The sequence below is a fragment of the Prionailurus viverrinus genome, chromosome D2 (genome assembly GCF_022837055.1).
Source record: "Prionailurus viverrinus isolate Anna chromosome D2, UM_Priviv_1.0, whole genome shotgun sequence".
Lineage (NCBI taxonomy): Eukaryota > Metazoa > Chordata > Mammalia > Carnivora > Felidae > Prionailurus > Prionailurus viverrinus.
Genome location: NC_062571.1, coordinates 408673 through 430800, shown reverse-complemented (window position 1 = coordinate 430800; position 22128 = coordinate 408673). Strand labels below are relative to the sequence as shown.

The 22128-nt window shown below is 36.5% G+C and overlaps 1 long non-coding RNA gene across 1 annotated transcript in view; it reads left to right on the top strand.

Annotated features, from left to right (window-relative positions):
• LOC125148145 (uncharacterized) overlaps window positions 1–22128 on the top strand; it is a 45579-nt gene that overhangs the window by 6045 nt on the left and 17406 nt on the right. The window contains exon 2 of the long non-coding RNA XR_007145435.1: window positions 9854–10001. This is a non-coding gene — a long non-coding RNA (uncharacterized LOC125148145). The remainder of the gene's footprint in view (window positions 1–9853; window positions 10002–22128) is intronic.

The window sequence follows — 22128 nt, the reverse complement described above, 5'->3', positions numbered from 1 at the left end:
ACTACACAAAGAAGGTGCAATCATCATCGGCACAAAGTACATAAGGCTATTTCCATGGCCTAATAATGAAAAGATCTCAAAGGAAGAAAGAGAAGCAGACTAGTACTAACGAAAGGAACGGAAGGCCCTGAAACATTATTCATCTTCTCTCGCCCAAAATTCTACCCAATAAAAACCCTCTCTCGTTCTCAAGATAAGCCTGTCAAAAAGGTCAATGTTGGGCACCTGGGTGGCTCAGTTGGTTAAGCATCCAACTTCAACTCAGGTCATGATCTCACACTCCGTGAGTTTAAGCCCCGCGTCAGGCACTGTGCTGACAGTCAGATGCCTGGAGTCTGCTTCACATTTTGTGTCTCCCTCTCTCTCTTCTCTGCCCCTGCTCATGCTCGCTGGCTCTCTCTCAATCTCTCTCAGAAATAAGTAAACATTAAAACATTTAAAAACCAAAAAAAGGCCAGTGTTTCTCAGAATTTTAAACTTTGACTTCTTGTTGTATTACATGAGAGCTCTTACAGATTTTTCATATTATATCCAATTTAAAATTAATCAAGTATTATAAATAAATGTAAATAAAACTAAAACAAATACAAATATAAAAAGGTATAATTTTGTTTTCAAACTAATAGGCCGTCCATCATAATGACCTGAGTCTCCTTAGCAGAGCATGGCCCTTTCTAAGTAGTTGCACATTCTATTTATGCATAATAATCAGAAAATGAGAGTTATTCATAGGGTGGGAGTGGACAACTGCAGGAGAGGAAGTTTCAGTAGATGAAGCAAGGTAGAGACAGAGAAGCTAAACAAAATTATTGAGTGTAATATCAAACAGGTAGAGAGGAATGGATGCTAAAGAACTTTCAGGCAGATTTTTTTCCAGGCTTAGTGAGAGGGAATGTGGGCATGGTTAACACTGTGATAACGGCAAAAGCCACAAGCATATGCTCTTCTTGATTTTCACAATTCCTCCAGCACACTAGGTGTGTGAAGCCTGCCATCTTCTAACTCACACACAACTGCCAGCACTTCAGGGCTTTACCTCAGATGACCCCTTCCCATCCGCTCACCTTGCCTCCTCCCACCTTCCCTAGGTAAAGCTCTGTCCTCTGAGACACATGTTTGTTTTTAGAAAACAGTCAAAATAAAGTGAGACATTTTAGATTATGTGTGGAAGTAAAAGCAGAATAGCTATCATTCAAAACAAAACTAAATGATCAACTGAACAAGTTATGCACAAAGTAATAAGGAAAGTCAGAAGGCATTACACTGATGGAAATACTAGGCTAATAAATTCCAGAGAGTGAATTATACCACATAAAGTGAATACATTCATGGAGTTAGCAGGATAAGGAATTATACCACTACAGTGACATCAGATCAAATATTGGCTTTGCCAAGTTTGTTTTCTAGTTCACACACAATGTGACATTCAGGTGTACAACATAGTGATGCAACAACTCTATGTGCTTTGCTCACCACAAATGTAGCTGCCATCCATCACAGTATCATTGAATGTATTCCCTGTGCCTTTTATCCCCATGATTTATTCCTGCCATAACTTCCACACCCCTTCACCCATTTTGCCTTCCCCCCACTTCCCTCCCTCTGGCAACCATCAGTTTGTTATCTCTAAAGTTCTGAATATGCTTCCTGCTTATTTCTTTTTGTTTTTATTTTGGATTCCACATATGAGTTAAATAATATGATATTTGTATTTCTCGGTCTTACTTATTTCATTTAGTATAGGTCAATTATTTTAACCTCAGATACAGTATTTTACCTTTTAGCACCAGTGATTTTCATTTTAAATTGAATTAATACCTATCTTGTATAGTTGTTGGATGCTTAAATAAGGTGATATATTTGAAGGTACCAGTCAGACTCAAACTATGATTGCTAGTACTGCTGCTGTTAATTTTCATTTTTCCCAGATTTATATCCAGTTTCCATACTCCAGAACGTGACAAAAGTCGAAGGAAATTTTAAAAATAACCATATTCTGATAGCTGCACAACTCTGTGAATATACTAAAAATCACTGAATTGTACACTTTAAGTGGGAGAATTTTGTGGTGTGTGTATTGCATCTCATTAAAGCCATTCTATACATATATGCATGCACACGTACATTTTTTGTCTTTGCATGCATACATACATACGTATTTATACATGTGTACTCTTCTATATTTATAACATATTCACTGAAATGCAGGTGCTGAGGGATCAAAAAGCAGTTCTAATGAGGAGAATAATTTCAGGAGCAAGAAAATGAACCTGGGTCATGAAGACAACTACAGGGTTGAAGTGATGCCGGCACTGAGAATTCATGTGTACTAGTGATGTGAATGTTCTTTGTGGACATAGAGTATCATTACGTTATCCCACGTGGCCCACAGGCCTGTACAGTGTCAAAAGCAGCTTTTCCCCATCCTGCTGCTAAATTAAAACTGGGAAAGCAATATGCTGCTATTGCTATTACTGTGAATCCATCTGCAGCCTGTCACAGTTCATCATCAGGTGGATGTACATATTTAACTAAGTACCTGACTAGTGTTATAATACTGCATTGTGCTAGTATTTGAAGATTACCTCATAAGTGAGAAAATTACATAGGCAGTTGGTGCCTTGGTCTTGGCTTATTTCATGACTTTTTGAGGGAGTAGGTATGGTTATTTTCTTAGTTTTACGGTCATAGGCTGTCATCCTTACCTGATAATCATACCTGGAAATTACGCTTCACAGAACACATGTCAGCTGTTGTACTTACGACTCACCCCTCCATGCTTGTGACCCATTCTTCTCTCAGGTCACGTATCCCGGGCCCGACTGGACTCCTTTAACCCAGCCTGGACATCCCCACAACTCGCAGTTGACAACAACACATGTGAATTGAACTAATTAAATTAATATTTAGAGTCAGGTAGAAGAATATCTCCTAGGCCTATAAACTCAGCTATATCTGGATTCTAGTTTTTACTTTATCTAAAGAAAAATGTATACACTGAAGAGGGTGATGGATTCATAAAAAGAGGTCAAAAGAAATAAACCTGGTCAATATTTGCTGACAGTTTCAAAATAGTTGAAACCTGACTCTCACACAAATAAAAAGTTAGCCAAAATTTATAAAATGTACTAATGAGGGAAATAGCTAAATAGTGTCCTGGTACACAGAAAAATTTAAGACAATGGATAATTAATGGAAGAAGAAATGCTAAAATATGATTACAAATTTAGATATACAGTAGGTTAATATTGATTATGATAGCAATTTCAGTACAAACAACATCCTATGGCAATTACTGATTGGCTTCAAATCTTGCTCCAAAAAAGTTCAAAAGCTATCTCCAAAGACTACATCTCAAAAATGATGGTGACACAGGAGGCTCCTGATTTTCCCTTCTCTCGTGGACGACTCAAATATACATCTGTATACAGAGTAATTCGCTCTGAGAGAAATCCAGAATCTAGTTGAGTGACTCATTTACACAGGTGACTGAGAAAATACCAGTATCAAAATGGATAGGAAAGGCTGAAACAAACTCTCACCACAAATTATATCCCAGCACATAGCTGTAAAGTCAGGTGAGAAACCCAACTCTCAGCTTCTCCCTGAGGAGCAAAGACTTTGGGACATGTAACATCTCAAATTTTATGGCTCCCACCCAAGGGATACGCCCCCAAATCGCCTATATCTGATAATAAATGGGGCTTCTATTCATGAGTCCCCCAAGACTATGACAAACAAAGAAACAGCTTAAAAGCTGCTGTGGCTCACAACTATACACCAGGCCTCAGGCCAAGAGAACAGGCAAAAATGTCAATCTCCCAGTTTCACACTCTCCCCACTTCTGTCTGACAACCCAACTTCTACTCAGCCTGCATCTAGGTGCTGACTTCAAGTCTCCCCTTAGGGACACTGGCATGTCTCGACACACACTCAACTACTAGAGCCACTAGGAACAAATATGGCAGCACTGAAATAACAAGAGTTTGAGAGGCAACCAGGAACTCTGGTCACACTGATTGACAAGGCACTTGCCTACACAAAACCAATCTTTAAAGACTGGGAGATGTGGCTAACATGCAGAAACCAAAATAGACAATCAAGGAAAATAAGGTAGGAGAATATGTTACAAACAAAAAATAAGATACATTTCCATAAATCAATCTTAATGAAATAGAGATAAGGGATTTACCCATTAGAGAGTTCAAAATATGGATATAAAGAAATTCAGGAAAACAATGTATGAACAAAGTGAGAATTTCAACAATGAGAAAATATTTAAAAGGTACTACCAGAAAATCACAGAGCTGAGGAACATATTATTAACTGAATTGAATAATTCAACAGAGAGGTTCAACGACAGATTTGATTAATCAGAAGAAATAGCAAACTTGAAGACAAGATAGTGGAATTCATTCAATCAGAGAAGCAAAAACAAACTAATAAAAAAGAGTGAAAAAGAGTGAAGATGACTTAAAGGTTTATGGGATACTGTCAATATATTCATTATAGGGATCCCAAAATGAGAAAAGACAGAGAAAGGGGCAGGATGTTTTTTCAAAGAAAAAATGGCTGAAAATTTCCCTAACCTAAAGGAATAAACAGACATCCAGATCTAGGAAGCCCAGAGTATCAAATAGGATAAAAACAAAGATACCCACATTAAGTGCTTTTTAATTAAACTGTTAGAATTTAAAGAAAAATCAAAAATCTTAGAAGCACCAAGAGAAAAGCAACTACTTATATACAAGGGAATTCCTATAACATCATCAGTGGATTTTTCAGAAGAAATCTTACAGACCACGAGGGAGTAAGATGATATATTCAAAGTGCTGCAAGAAAATATCTGCTGACCAAGAAACTTTACTCAGCAATGTTCTCTTTAAAATTTCAAGAAGAGATAAAAAGCTTCCCAGACAAACAAAAGTTGAAGGAGTTCATCATCTCTAGACCAGCCTTACGAGAAATGTTAAAGGGACTTCTTCAAGCTAAACAAAAGGACATTAATTAGTAGCAGGAAAGCATATGAAACTTTAAAACTCACTAGAAAAAGGTAAATATAATTAAATTCAGAATGCTATAATACTGTGGGATGGTAGGTAAATCACTTGGTGATTTTACCCTTATAAAAATGTTAAAGACAAAAGTATTAAAAATAACTATAACTACAATAACTTCTTAAGTGATACACAATACAAAAAGATGTAAATTGTGACATCAAAAACATAACATGTAGGATAGGGGAATGTCAAACTGCAAAACTTTTGTATGTATTGGAAATGATAGTAGCTTGAAATACACTCTTATAAAACTATAAGATGTTTTGTGAAAACCTTATAGTAAACACAAAACAAAAACCTAGAGTAGATACACAAAAGATCAAGAGAAAACAATCACAGCATACTGTGACATAATATCATCAAAACACAAAGAAAGAGGGGCGCCTGGGTGGCGCAGTCGGTTAAGCGGCCGACTTCAGCCAGGTCACGATCTCGCGGCCCGTGAGTTCGAGCCCCGCGTCGGGCTCTGGGCTGATGGCTCAGAGCCTGGAGCCTGTTTCCGACTCTGTGTCTCCCTCTCTCTCTGCCCCTCCCCCGTTCATGCTCTGTCTCTCTCTGTCCCAAAAATAAATAAACGTTGAAAAAAAAAATTAAAACACAAAGAAAGAGAGCAAGAGAAGTATAAAGGAACAAAGAAACTATAAAAAAGCCAGAGAACAATGAACAAAAAGGCCAGAGTAGTTATGTACCCTTACACAAACAATGTAAATATAACTGGATGAAATTCTCCAATCTAAAGACACAGAATGGCTGAATAGATGAAAACATAAGACCCAAATATATGCAATTTACAAGAGATTCACTTTCACTTTAAGGACACACAAAGATTTAAAGCGAAAGGATGGAAGAAGATATTCCATGCAAATGGAAACCAAAAGAAACCAAGGATAGCTATCCTTATATGAGACAAAACAGACTTTAAGCCATTAAGTGTAATAAGAAGCAAATAAAGTTATATAATGATAAAGGGATGAATTCAAAGGTCATAACAACTGTAATATTTATGCACCAAACATAGCAGCACCTAAATATATAAAGCAAATATTAACAGATCTGTAGAGAGAAGTAGACAGTAATACAATAATAGTAAGAAACTTCAATACCCCACTTTCAGCAATGGAGAGCTCAACCAGACAGAAAATCATTAAGAAAAAACTGAACTTAAACTACACATTAGACCAGGTATACCTAACAGACACATACAGAACATTCCATCCAACAGCAATGGAACACACATTATTCTCAAGCACACATAGAACATTTTCCAGGATAGAACACACATTAGGCCACAAGGTAAGTCTCCATACGTGTAATAAGATTGAAATCATATCAAGCATCTTTTATGACCAATGAATATGACAACAGAAATAAATTACAAGGAGAAAACTAGAATATTCACAAATATGTGGAGATTAGACAACATGCTCCTAAACAACCAAAAGGTCAAGAAGAAATTTTTAAAACTGTATCTTGAGACAAAAGAAAATGGAAGCACAACACACCAAAACTTATGGATGTAGCAAAATTAAAGGAAGGAATACTAGAGAGATAAATGCTTACATTAAGCAAAAACAAAGTTCTCAAATAAACAACGTAACATTATGCTTCAAAGAACTAGAATAGAAAAGGGACAGACTAAGTCCTAAAGTCAGTAGAAGGATAGAAATAACAAAAGGTCAAAGCAGAAATAAACAAAACAGAGACTACAAAAAGAAAAATAGAAAAGATCAATGAAACTAAGAGCTGGTTTTTTGGAAAGATAAACAGAATTGGCAAACTTTTAGCTAGATTAATTGGCAAAAAAGAGAGGCTTCACATACATAAAGTCAGAAATCAAAGAGGAAACATTACAGAAATACTACAGATCATAATAAATTACTATGAGCAATTATACACAAATTAGATAACCTAAAAGAAATGGATAAATTCCTAGAAACATTATACTTCCCAGGACCAAATGATGAAGAAATAAAAAACCTGAACAGAACAATTACCAGTAAGTAGATTGATTCAGTAATCAAAAATTTCCCAACAAAGAAAAGTCCAAGACCAGATGGCTTCATTGGTGAATTCTATCAACCATTTAAAATTTTTTTTTTCAACGTTTATTTATTTTGGGGACAGAGAGAGACAGAGCATGAACGGGGGAGGGGCAGAGAGAGAGGGAGACACAGAATGGGAAACAGGCTCCATCCAGGCTCTGAGCCATCAGCCCAGAGCCTGATGCGGGGCTCGAACTCCCGGACCGCGAGATCGCGACCTGGCTGAAGTCGGACGCTTAACCGACTGCGCCACCCAGGCGCCCCTCTATCAACCATTTAAAGAATTAATGCCAATCCAACTCAAACTTCTCCAAAACACTGACAAGGAGGCTGTTACCAAACAGACCAGAGACAATAAATGCCAGTAAGGATGTGGAGCAAAAGAACCATTATATAGTCTTGATGGGAATATAAAGTGATATAGCCACTAGGAAAAACAGTGTGGAGCTTTTTTAAGAAATTAAAAATAGATTGTTTTTATACATTGATCCCACTTCTGGTTATATCTCATGGAAATGAAATCATTAACTCAAAGAGTTAGAAAGGATTCTGAACTGAATGAAAATGAAAACATAGAATGTGTAGAATCCTGCTTGTACTTCTATGTTCCCTGCAGAATAATTCACAAATAACCAAGTTATGGAAACAACCTAAGTGTCTGTCAGTGGATAATTGGATTGGATAAAGATATGGTGTGTGTGTGTGTGTGTGTGTGTGTGTGTGTGTGCGCGCGCGCACATATACATGTGTATTGGAATGTTATTTTGCCTTAAAAAAGAAGGAAGTCATGGCATTTGCAACAACATGGATTAATCTAGAGACCATTATCCTAAGAGAAATCAGCCAGACAGAGAAAAACAAATACTACATGCCATCACTTATATGTCAAATATAAAAAGGAAAAAGTCAAACCCATAGATAGAGGGTAGAATGGTAGTTGCCAGAGGCTGAGGGATGGGGAAAACAGGAGATGTTGGTAAAGGGTACGAACTTGCAATATACAGTCTGAGCATCTCATGTATAACATGACAACTATAATTGATAATGATATATGATTAAAATTTGCTAAAAGAGTAGAACTTAAGTGTTTTCACACACACCTACAAAAGGTAGAACATCCATTGGTATCTTCCCCCTGCTCCATTGATATCTAATAATAGGTAAGAGCAAAGTATGACCTTGACTATATATTCAGCCTGTTTCTAGGGTTCCTGTTCTTATAAAAGCGAAATTTTAAAAAAGTCCTACCTCATTGGATGATTGTAAAAATTGAACATTACATATATAAAGGGCTTAGAATGTGCCTCACATATTATGCTGTGTGCATATGTATAAGTCTTAATTATTATCCCATATCATTGCTATTATTATTATTATTATATTATAATTATATAAAATTATAATGTGTGTGCAGGTCACACAAACTTACTACTCTTTACTCTGACAGGATATATGCAAAAATATACACAGGATATTCACTTGAGCATCAGTTTATTATTAATTTGCTGGTTCTGTTTGTTTATTCTTGCATGCCAGAACTTCCTATTTTGACATGTTTTGGTGACTTACTGAATAATGACCATCATGTCTATGGTTTTGAAAGTACTCACAATACCTCACACCATACTAATTTCTAATTCACCTGCCTAAAATACCAGCTACTTTTAGGGTATCTCAAATCCCACCTTTCATGTCATTATTAAGTGAGAAGTTTGAGAAAATAACTAATCTGGGCATAAATATGAAACCTTTTACTTTTCCAATCATAGTTCTTCATATGAATAATATCAGCCCTTCCCTTTAGATTCTAACTTGGACAAGTTTATAAATTCCCACTGTTCTGGCTCATCAGTTCATGTTCACCTACTCTGCAGAATTTCTATATATTCCTTGGAAATATCATTTTGCACTGCAATAATTCAAGACATTTCTCACACTTTCTATTACTCCAACTAATGACCACGTGTTCACAACTGCCTTCCTTATCCCCTGCTTTATCTGACCTAAGTTTAGTCAGTCTTCTGTCCTCCCAACAGGTCCCTGAATATGGCTCTCCCCAAGCTCCTGGGGCGAAGCAAGGGTTTAAAGGCAAAACATGCCCCCTGACATCCAGTACAAAGAATCTGCTCATCACAGGGAGACACATTTACTGCCAGACCAAACCCAAGATGCTATCTGCTCATTCTCCCTCACTTGCCAATGTCCCCTTCAAAGTTTCCACTAGTCCTGCTTACTTCTCTCTATAAAAGAAAAGACTTTTCTGTTTGATTCTGATATGCTTGCAGATCTCTGAAATCAGAGTGTTCTCCATAGTGCGACATCCTTTTTGAATAAAATCTCTCCTTATCTGTCTGGATATGCTTTTATTTGATACTGATATAGACTCTTACAATATTTCTTTCTAAGGCATAGCTTTTATTAGATTTTATTATAGAATAAAATAATTAATTTACCAAATTAACTCTGCTTTCCCCTCTAATAAATCCATATTAAACTATCCTTTCCCACCATCCCATAAAAATTACCCTAGAATATTTAACATTACACAGGACATAGTAACACAATAAATGTGTGGTTTAATTTTGTTTTATGTGACCTCTCTGAGATTTTCCATCATACTATATAACGTAGAGGAACTCTCTCTCTCTCTCTCTCTCTCTCTCTCTCTCTCTCTCTCTCTGAAATATATGACATTAATTCTTGAATTCTGTTTCTTTACAATAATCCATTCTTTCCCTTTCAATTTCCTAGGTATTTGGCAATATTCCCAGGCCTCATTCATTCAAGTTGCTCCTTCATCAAACATTTATTGAAGGTTTATCCTGTTCCCTAGCATTTTGATAAGAGCTATGGATACTATTATAAACAACACAGGTGTAACACACGTCTTTCTCTGGAGGTAAAAATTATAGAAACACTTGTGCTTGTCTCTATTATTATCAAATCTCCTAGGTCTCCCTCTCCCTTGTAAGCTAAGTTTTATTGCACATTTTAAAATACTTCATAAAGATTACTCACAAAGTTCTTTTTGTCAACTACCATTAAGTTATTTCTGCTTTATGATGAATTGGCATAACCAAAATCGTCTTGATTGCTGACTTTTATTCTTATAGTTGTAGCACTGTCACAATTATTATTTAGGATTTTTGGGGTTGAAAGTGACAGAAACTAACCAAAAAAATTATAACCTCACATTCAGATTCAGTTAAAGCACAGTCCAGGTGCTCAGAGGTCATTAAGCATCTATCTCCCTATCTTTTCTGATTTTCTCTGCAATTAACTTTTTTATAAGACAGAATCTCCCCACAATAGGACAAAAAGTACAAAAGAATTTCAATTATATATTCCATGAACCTAGCAAATTTAGCTTAAAGGTTTAGTTTTTGAAAAAAAAATTCTGGGAATGTCTGGGTTTATACATTTGTCAGTAAGACGTTGGTGCTCCAGTTAGCAAAGTCTGGGCCACATGAACATGTTAAAGTTAGGGGCAAGTGAGTTGACATTAACCATAGTAGAGCCACGTGGACCAAGAGTGGAAGAAAGGTGGTTTCAATAAGAGATGCAAGTCACTGTCAGCAGAAGGGAAATAATGACCACTAAAACTTGGGCATGTCTAAAGGGTACAGGGTACCAAGGTGACCCCAGAAGTGGAGCCTGCATGTGCCTTTGCCAGGACTGGTTGTGCCACCTGCAAGAAAAAGCCATAGAAGTGTGTGAGCCTCTACTGTTCTTCCCGACCAGCATATGTTTTTGCACAGATATTGGTAACAGGATCTCCACAGGATGTAGCAATACAAGAAAATTCCAGGAGACACAACTTTTGTACAAGTGTCTTATGTGATTTCATATCGTTATCCTCCAATCAGCTTCAATTCACAGGAATACTTGCTGGGACAGAAGGACAAAGTTCACCTCCCCCTTCTCACCACTTGCCCTGCTGTGTCTACACTCATTCTCAGACTAACTCTAACTTTCACCTCAATGAGCACCATTCATGTAGGAGACCAAAGAAGAGTCAGATATAGTGCAAAGATAGCTCCATCCTGTAAACAGGTGTCCGTTTCCCGTTCTCCTCAATGCCATGTTTTTTCTCATTTTGTGCTTTTCATTGCTAATTTCACTGTTTAGAGTGGGTCATGCTGGAATGCTGTCCAGTGTTCCTAAACACAAAAAGTCTGTGATGTGCCTTAGGGAAAAATACGAGAGTGACATAAGCTTTATTCAGGTATGAGAGTGTTACTGGCCATGAGTTCAATGTTAATTGCATTAACACTATATACCAAATAAGATGTTTGTCAACAAAAACATACATAAAACAGGGTGTGTGTTACTCAGTTGATAAAAATGTGTGACCAAAGGCAGATCACAGGAACCTAGGAACCACGGGTCAGTATTTGCTATTTTAGTGTTTGTGAAGACTTTACAGACATAAGTACCTCAAATAATGGCAACTGACTGTAAATAGTCTATATTGTGCTATATTTATTATTGCTAGAAGTGAAAAATAATGTGGTGATATTTTAGAAAATAATCGTAGGGGAAGAAACATATTTTGGAGTGGAGGTAAGGAAACCAAACTTCTCTAAAACATTTCCCAAGTAAGAAGCTGAAATATAAAGGATAAGGAAAAACATCAGTCATTATTTTGGAAATAGACAAAAGACTGATTTCTGAATAATATTCTGTTGTAACAAGATGCTAAATACAGAAAGAGCTAGGGGGAGCACCCACCAACCTGATGACCATTTCATTTCTATTCTTCACAATTGGTCTGTTTAACTTATTGAGGAATAACTAACAAACAATATTTGAAGTGTACATGATGATTAGATGTACATATATACTTTAGAACAATTACCAAGATCAAGATAATTAACATATCTATCACTTCACATAATTAGCTCTTTTTTGTGTATATGTGGTATGAACACTTAAGATCTCTCAGCAATTTCAAGCACATGACACCATATTATTAACTCTAGTCACCATGCCATACAGATCCTCAGAACTTTTATTTTTCTAATAACTGAAAATTTGTACCCTTTGATCTACATCAACCCATTTTCTCCTCCCCGGCCTCTGAGAACCACCTTTCTATTATCTGTTTCTGTGTAATGAGATTTTTTTTTTTTAATTCCACATCTTTCTCTCTCTGGCTTATTTCACTTAGCATAATGCTCTCCAGATTGATCCATGTTCTACAAGTGGCAGGACTTCCTCCTTTTTGTAGCTGATTCATATTCCATTGTGTATACATGTCACATTTTCTTTATCCATTCATCCACTGATGAACACTTAGCTGTTTCCATATCTTGGCTATTGTGAATAATGATGCAATGAATATGGGTATGCAGATATCTCTTTGAGATACTTATTTCATTTCTTCAGAAATATAGTCAGGCGTGGGATTACTAGATTACATAGAAGTTTATTTTCAATTTTTTGAGGAATCTTCATACTGTTTTCCATGACTGTATGATTTTATGTTCCTTCCAAAAGTGTATTAAGAATTTCCTTTTCTAGGGGCATCTCAGTGGCTCAGTTGGTGGAGTGTCTGACTCTTGATTTCGGCTCCAGTCATGATCTCACAGTCATGAGATTGAGTCCTGCATTAGGCTCCATCCTGGGCATGAAGACTGCTTGAGATTCTCTCCCTCTGTCCTTACCCTGCTCAAGAAAGAAAGAAAGAAAGAAAAAAAAGAAAAGAAAAGAAAAGAAAAGAAAAGAAAGGAAGAAAGAAAGGAAGGAAGAAAGGAAGGAAGAAAGGAAGGAAGAAAGGAAGAAAGAAAGAAAGAAAGGAAGGAAGGAAGAAAGAAAGGAAGAAAGAAAGAAAGAAAGAAAGGAAGGAAGAAAGGAAGGAAGGAAGGAAGGAAGGAAGGAAGAGAAAGAAAGAAAGAGAGAAAGAAAGAAAGAAAGGAAGGAAGGAAGGAAGAGAAAGAAAGAAAGAAAGAAAGAGAGAGAGAAAGAAAGAAAGAAAGACAGAAAGAAAGAAAGAAAGAAAGGAAGGAAGAAGAGAGAAAGAAAGAAAGAAAGAAAGAGAGAAAGAAAGAAAGAGAAAGAAAAGGGAATTTCCTTTTCTCTACATCCTCTCCAGTATCTGTTATCTCTTGTTTTTTTGTTTTGTTTTGTTTTGTTTTGTTTTGATTACAACCATCCTAACAGTACACGTGTAAGAGAATATCTCATTATGGCTTTGATTTGATTTCCGTGATGAGTAATGATGTTGAGCACCTTTTATATATATTGGTCATTTGTAGATCATCTCTGGAAAAATATCTATTTGGGTCCTTTGCCTGTTTTTTAATTGTATTATCTGGGGTTTTTTGGAGTTTTGTTATTTTTTGTTTGTTTTTGCTATAAAGTTATGAGTTCTTTATACATATTTTGGACATTAACCCCTCATCACAGGTTAGTATAAATTAGTTCCTCCCAAGGGAACCTGGGTGGCTCAGTTGATTAAGCCTCTGACTCTTGGTTTCAGCTCAGTTCATGATCTCATGGTTTGTGGGATCGAGCCCTACATCTGTGCTGACACAGTGCAGAGCCTGCTTGGGATCCTCTCTCTCACTCTACCTCTCCCCTATTTGTACCTCTCTCTCTCTCTCAAAATTAATAAATAACCTTTAAAATTTTATAATTGAAATTAAAAAAAAATTGTTCCTCCTATTCTGTAGGTTGCCTTTTCAATATATTATTTCCTTTGCTGTGCAGAAGCTCTTTAGTATAGTCTCATGTTTTTATTTTAGCTTTTGTTGCCTGGGATTTTGATGTGTTAACTCTTTTTTTTTTTTTAACTAGGCAAAAACTTTATTAACCTTGTTTCAAAGTTTATTCCCAGGCTTCTTCAGCTTAATTAGCTGCAAAGAATGAATTGTGTATAAGCAAAAACTGAAAAGAGTGGCAGTGTCCAAGGAGCTTGGGCTTAAAATATTAAAGATCTAGATTTTAGCATATCCATGAAAAAATTTTTAAAAAGCACTCATAATATAAAATAGCAGCTCCCAGTAACTTCTTCAAGTTTTATTTTCTTCAGAAGTTGACTCAACTCAGTTTGTTTCCTTCTTGGAAGCTTCATCAAAATTTTCCACAAGATCTGGAACTTTATCATCATCCCCTCTGGTAGTGACTGGTGCTTTTCCATCCACAGATTCTTCCTAAACTAATCAGACTTGCTGTACCACGTTGGTTTAAGATCTTGGGTAGCACTTCTGTCAGCTGTTTGGTCTCAGGGTGGCCTTTGTAACAGTCAAAGTGTTTGCTGCCAGGGATGCCTGGACTTAGGGTTGTTGAAGTGGATCACTGTTCCCTGGTTTGTGAACATATTCATTTCTTCAGTGCTAGAGATACTGTTTACCCCTAACTTCTTTAAAGAGAACTGAAATTTGTTATCATCTACTATAGCCTTTCTATGAACCACCTTCTGTCAGCTAACAGTTCTTTTCCCACCAACGTGCACTTGTGCTTGCAGTTTGCCGAGTTTCCCCAAACTTATGATAGTTTATTGCTCATGATAGTTTATTTCATCTTGGAACAGAAATAGGACCATGAGGGGGACTAGGGCTGGCGCTCAGGAGATCTCAGGTAGACCAGCTGAGATTAGGTGAGCTCACATGGGAACACAAAATGGCAGCTAACTCACTGATTTTTAAAGGTTCTCTTTCCACATGAGTACAACCAACCACTTCCACTCCCCATCCCTACCACCACTAACCAAGATTTTAGAAATCACGGCATTCACCTCAACTCCTTCCACAACATGCAACCCATACAGATGGAAAATAAAACCTAGAGTAAGCAAGTGATATTTTCCAACATCCTACATTCAAACCTTACCCCGTCAGGGGTGGCGTGGGCCTCTTATTCACCCTAAATCAGAATTCTACCAGTGGGTTTGGAGTCTTATTAGCAAGCCCACTATGTGATTCAGCAAATCCCGGGGCCTGATTTTTCCTAACATCTGTCTAACAAGACAAGTTTCAAAATATTTTTCTAGAAAATGCTGACTACAAGGAAATGAAAATAGGCTATTTCATGCATAATAAAAAGAAAAAATCTAAAAGATTTCAGGAGCCCAACAGAGAATTAGATTAGTAGAATTTACATTCAAATGAAGGTAATGGGTATTTTTTCAATGTTCTCATCATTTCTTCACCAACTTAAAGACTAGTACTGATATAAAGCACTACATAATTAAAAGTTACCTGAAATCCCAAATTGCTGGCCAACAAATCAAAGTAATTCACACTTATGGAGTTTTTCTTTCAAAATTAGTAAGGCAAATGGAAATCCCAACCATTACATTATGTCTAAATAACCTAACAAAGTAGTTACCATCCTGACGAGAATTCTGACTAAAATGATGTACTAGAACCTACCCATGTTTTGCATAGGGAGGCAGTACAGCTTCTTGTGAAATGCATATGCAGGCTATTCATTATGCCTGGCTTCAAATCCTGGTTTCATAATTTACTAGTTAGGTGACCTTGCAAATACTGCCCATGAAGCATCTAAAACCAAACAGTGCTAAATGCTAACACTTTAAAGGCTTAAAGGCTTTTATCCAAAACACTGTTGGAGAAATAGAATTTAAAAAACAAACCTCAGGGCACCTGGATAGCTCAGTTGGTTAAGTGTCTGACTGCAGCTCAGGTCATGATCTTGCAGTTCGTGAGTTCAAGCTCCACATCAGGATCTGTGCCGACAGCTCAGAGCCTGGAGCCTGCTTGGGATTCTGTGTCTCCCTCTCTCTGCCCCTCCCCCATTTGCACTCTGTCTCTGTCTCTCAAAAATGAATAAACATTAAAAAAAAATTTAAATAAAAAACAAGTCTACTCCCAAACCAGAAAATCTTTCTGCAAAGGTAGAAGAGAACAAAGACAATTTTACTATCAAATAAGCATTAGCATTAAAGCATAATGTGATACACATCACAGGAAATCTGCTAAGAGATTGTAAAAGGCAGAAAGAAGTTTCACCCTCTTATATAGCCAATAGAAACACCCATTATATACATATTCTCAAAAATAAAAACAAAAACCCATAACCAGTCCTCAAGTAAGAGGACTAGATAGGACCACCTGTCACACAAGTTCATCCTAAATTCACCTGGTAATTGGGGTGGTACTCTGTGTTTGCTAATTGTCTTTGTCCAAAGGAAAAATAAACTCATATCTTTATGACAAGAAGTAGCATTACCTTGCGCAGGTAGACACTGCCAGAGTCAGGCTCCTATCTCCCACAATAACTGGTGCTCTATCTTCCCTGATGGTTACATTTCAAGGGGTTGGCTCCCAGGTCCTTGAGAAAGATATTCCTGGGTTGTACGGCTGGTAAGACATTAATTTAGCTGCTTAAAAAAATTAACATACATTTCAAAGCGACAAAGAAAGACCTCAATATTACAAGTTTTCTAAAGTAAATGCTCTAGGAAAAGGGAGGCAGTGGGAAGTCTCTTCTTTAATTTTCAGTTAGGAGAAGTAAGCTTCTTATTTTTAATTTGTATTTGCTCTCATAATCTCAAAACTCTTAAGGAAACCAAACTTTATTTATTTAAAAATGTAAACTGAAGTTCTACAAGATTCTCCTTTGTAAAATTCTATTAAGCTTATTTTTCTTTCCTTTTTATCAGAAAAAAGAATCAATGTTTCTGAACCAAATAATAACAAGGCCCAATTGTCACTTAAGGTGGGATAAGTGTCATATATTATTCAGTTTAATTTAGCTATACATTAGCTACAATTTCTGCTGTGTTGTTTTCCATATATACATTTTTTTTCCCTTATTTTTCACGAAAGCTCTCGTCATGGGAGCACACTGCTGACAGTACCAAGGGCCTCTTGCACCTGGCAGAATGAGAAAATAAGGAGGTAAATGAGTAAGAGAACGAGCAGCCACTGTCTTCCTTTCGACATTCCTAGAACATATTCATCAAATACATACTTAATAATATTTCAAAATCAATGAAAGATAGCAGCAATTTGTTTTGATAAAGCTGCCAGTGCTTTTAGTTTCTCTCTACTCCATACTTTGGCCTGCCCTCGTGTATCTATTAGTAGGTTCACAACTATGCACACAGAAAGACTCACATAAGCAAGCTCTTAGATCCAACTGTCTAAAGATATACAGGAGACTATTAAAATTCACTATTTTAAGGGTGCCAAAAAAGGTAAGGAGAAGTGTGTCATCTCTACTAGAATACATTATTTTCAAACATAAGAGACTAAAAATGTTTAAATAGAGTATGGAAAAGTCATTCATAACCTCCTCTTCCTTTCTTTTTTCAATAGACCCAATAAGACTATAGTGATATGATTTTATTTACTCATCATCACAAATAGAAGGCGACCTTGGCAGGAGCAATATTATAAGCAAGAAGAATAAACCAACACTGATGTGGTATAGTTTGGAAAGTATAATGAGAATTACTTCTCTCATCTCAGCCTGGAAATTTTCCTGAAATTACGCCATTAGTGTTTCATTCTTTTAACTTCTTAGGAATACCAATTAAAATACATAGGCCTCCCAAAGAGATAAGATGAGGCTACCTTCATGGTCATATGGTTCTCAGGGAGACTAATATCACAAGATATTTACAACAATGAAGCCAAGCTGACAAGCAACGATATAAGGGTACTTTTGTGAGGCAAATTCATCCCAAGGTTAAGTTCTGACACAATACAATCTATTTCTGAAGGACAGTAGCAGGAAACCCTTAAGGAGACAAGTGAGGTATCTGCACATGTGAAGGAGATGCTCCCAGAAAGAAGATTTCTGAAAAGGGAGAGAAAACAAGGACCATAGCCCATCTTTCCCATCTGTGTCACTTTGCTTTCATAGATCAGGTAATTCAGAACAAAGTACAAAAGATATATATCGTCCTTGTCCTTCCAACAGTCAATAGCCAGTCAGATGAGTGGATTCAGTGAACACTAAAATGCAAGTATACAGACGAAATAATTTTCACTATAACAAAAAGTATTATTACTGCACTTACCCTGTAAACAAAATGGCTTAAAAGATCACATTATGCCTTCCTTAAGAGATATTTCAACTACCTTTTGAAACATTTAAGATTTAAAGGAAGTTCTGTTTTTGTGTTTCTTTTTGTTTTTTAGTGCAAAATATTCCAGGTTTATCTTACACTTTCTGTATCCCAGTCCTGAAATCATTCATTTCTCTAGGCACCCCTGGGTCCTGATAGGAGGAAAGCAATAGATTTAGGAAACAAGTTAGAGACTCTCGGGGTAGTTACTAGAATGGTCATTTCCTTACTGGTAGGCCTTTCCAGAACTATGCAAAAACCCAGATACATATGTTTGTATATCTTTATGCATTTCTCTATTTTACATGTATATAAAACCTTGATTTCATATGGATAACTGCAATTCTAAGCCAACTACACAAGAATCAATCTAACCTTTCTATTTTCCTTGTAATTATTCCTCATTTTACAGGTGGACAGACTGAGGTCTTGGGAGATTATCCAAGGTCACATGGCTGCTAAGAGCTCTTAACCACTTTAAACTAAAATTTTTTTAATGTTTATTTTTTTTAGAGAGAGAGAGACAGAGAGAGACAGAGCAAGTGGGGGAAGAGCAGAGAGAGAGGGAGACACAGAATCCGAAGCAGGCTCCAGGCTCTGAGCTGTCAGCACTGAGCCCATCGCAGGACCTGTGCTGAAGTCAGATGCTTAACCACCTGAGCCACCCAGGCGCCCCTCTTAACCATTTTAGAAACAGAAAGAATCCCCTGAGAACTCTGTCTCTAAGTCATTTTGTGGAATTCAATAAGTGGCTATAGGATCCCAACTCTAAATAGAAAAGTTGCCGAGTGGAAAACACAAAGTCCTTTTCTAGTTCTGTTTTTATAACTGCTGAGATCAAGCAAGTTTGTTCACCTTCAACAACCTGAAGTCTGTTAGTTCCATAAAGTGAATCTATGTGTAACAGAGCCATATTGCCATTGCAGGAAAAACACAGGACACAAGATAAACTAGTGTTTTCTTTGACTTCAACAGTGAAAGTTTGCATGGAATGGAACTACACACCTAAAGGAAAAAAAAAAACAAAAAACTGTAGTCCTACATTTGAGCTCTTCATGATCTAAGCCTCTTTTTTATTTTCAGATTTCAGAAAACCATCTCCAGTCAAATAAGAATACTAAAAAGCAGTCAACAATACCATACTCATCTGAGTCCTTTGACCTTATGTTCATAAATTACCACTTACATGTTTCTTTGCTTCAGTCTTTACTCTTGGAATCATTTGAAGGTTTATAAACCAGTAAATAATATCCCTTTAATATTTAGTAATGCTTTTAGAATGTGGCTTAATAATTCAAGGAATGTTTTGCCAATTCAAGATGACATTTTTTATAGGAAAAAAACATCTAAAATTACACTATTTACTCCAGTTTATGCACATAAAATTTAAAACACATGTCATAAACCATAGATCACATATGGCATAATTGATATTTCATGTAATTGAGGGAGCAATCCCAAATTAATTAGAGATCAAAATAACTTATATGAGCAGCAGTAATTCCTGAAGTTATTCCTTTCTACTTATAGCATGATTCAATTTTATACCCTTATTTCATTTGAGGAAAAAAAGTCCTTTTCTGTCTTTCAAAAATTGGTAGGTATTAATAAGTACTTATTTTCTGTTCAATCCATTCAAGAGATAGTTTAAATAAACACAATTTAAAGTCATCAAAATAAACACCAGAAATGCAAAAGACTCTTACAAAAACAGATTTATAACATTTGTCAAAAGTAATATCATATAAATGCATCATAAAGAAATATGAACTCAGAACCTTTCCATTTTAGAAGGAGGAGATAAAATTATACCCATTAAAAACAAGAGTTATGGCTATTCTGTCAAACACTGTTAAAACTGACAAGAGCAATTATATATTTTCTCTAAAAATTTAAATGTTCTTAAATACAGATATAACCAATTCACATGAAACTTGTAAAAGAGCTGTTCCCATTAGATAAGTAAACTTGTATTTATTATATAATATATTCTCTATATTTGCTGAAGTACAAATTAGGATCAGAGTTGATACAATATGCATAGTAAATAATTCTAAATTGATATCCCACTGGTGAAGCCCATTACGTCTTCAGTTATGATAATTAAAAGAACTGTAAGTGTGCTTACACAGCCCAAGTAGGATTAAGCCTAGTTACTACTGCTTTTCACAGAAGAGACCAGAAAATTGGGTTAATCCACTGAAAGCCCTTTTTCCCCTCTAATGGTGCTGACATTTCTTGGTATCCCTGCTAGATCGAGGATTCCAGAAGTCTGGTGCAAACACACAGCATAGGGGGGCACCTGGGTGGCTCAGTCAGTTAACTGTCTGGCTCTTGGTTTCCGCTCAGGTCATGATCACATGCCTTGTGGGTCTGAGCCCCACATCAGGATCTATGATGGGGGTGTGGAGCCTACCTGGGATCCTCTCTCCCTCTCTCTCTCTGCCCCTTCCATGCTTATGCACTCACTCTCTCTCTCCCTCTCAACAAACAAACAAACAAACAAACAAACATTTAAAAAAAAAATGTTTTCTGGGAAAACATGCCCCAGAAGCTGGAGATCTAGGAGTTAGAAGGTAAAGCCTACTTACTGCGCTATCACTTTGATAGTCGAGGCTCTTTCCCTTTATTTTGGAATTCTGAAATTGCTAACGTAAGAGTTCATAGTCTCTATGGGGTGGCCAGAGGAAGAGGAAGGAAGTACCTCCTTTCCAGTAGTGAATGCTTTCTTCCAATATAGGTCTTGTAGGTATCAATGAGTCTGGGCAGCTTGTTTATCTTATACAGACAGCCCTTTCCCTACATTTGGACACTAGCCAGGTAAGGGAGGGTTCCAGCATCAGGTAAAAGTGGAGCTCAGAACAAGCCCTAACGTCACTGCAGGGGGAGGACTCTGGTTGTTGGTTAGTTCTTACTCATCTCATTATTTGCTAGAGGGCCAGAAATCAGAATCCCTCCCTTGAGGCTGAAAATTGCATCAATACCATTCATTTCCTTTGATCCAAGTAGCAAAAACACAGAGGCTTGGAGCCATTACTCATTCTGCTTCCTCCCATCAGGTCTAAGTCACTGATGAAAATGCTCAGCCTAACTCCATAGCCCAGAATAGAAAGTTCTTCTCTCTCACTGTACCAGAATTAGCTTCTAAGGTGGTTTCCTTCAAGGCAAAAGCCCATATTGATACACAAGACAAAGAAATTTTTTGTTTCCAAGTCACAAACATTAGACACTTCAGATCAGCAGACTCTAACATTCACTAGGCTTAGAGAAGACAGTTTCACTTCTAAGTCTGTTTTAGCTATAAAATGGGAATAATAATACTTGGTCTCATTACCTCCAAAGATTGTTTTGAGGGAATGAAATTAGATAAGAAAAAGAGATTTAAAAAGATTGAAATAATTATAGCATTTTATTATCTTCAAATCCTTCTATTCTCATACAATCAATATTAATTTTTCAATTACCAATAATCTCTGCTCAATCGGTAAATTGTGTTCAAAATAACTGGTGGTAGGAAGGTTATCACTTTACTTATTACCTAATGATGTTAAGTGACAAAACACAGAGAGGCATATAAAAGTTATGTCACATGTTCCAATATTGGTATTAGGCTTGTACCTATTTCATCATATTCATCCCTGTCTTTCACAGTGTTATGTTTCATTTTTCTCCTTTATCCCTTCTTCATTGTCCCTATTCCAAGTAGTACCCAAGGTATTTCTTACCTACACCAAGATCTTCAATAAAAAGGCATCTATCCACTGAAAGAATATGATTCACTTCACACATTAAATATGGTAACTATTTTCTTTCCTGTCTATAAACCAAATCCACAGAACAAGAGTGTGTGTGTGTGTGTGTGTGTGTGTGTGTGTGTGTGTATAATTTTTTTTAGTGGAGAAGGAAAGATACATTTTACAAATTTTATCTAACATCTGACACACCAATGCAGTAACTTTCATGTGAAAGTAAAGATTATTTACCA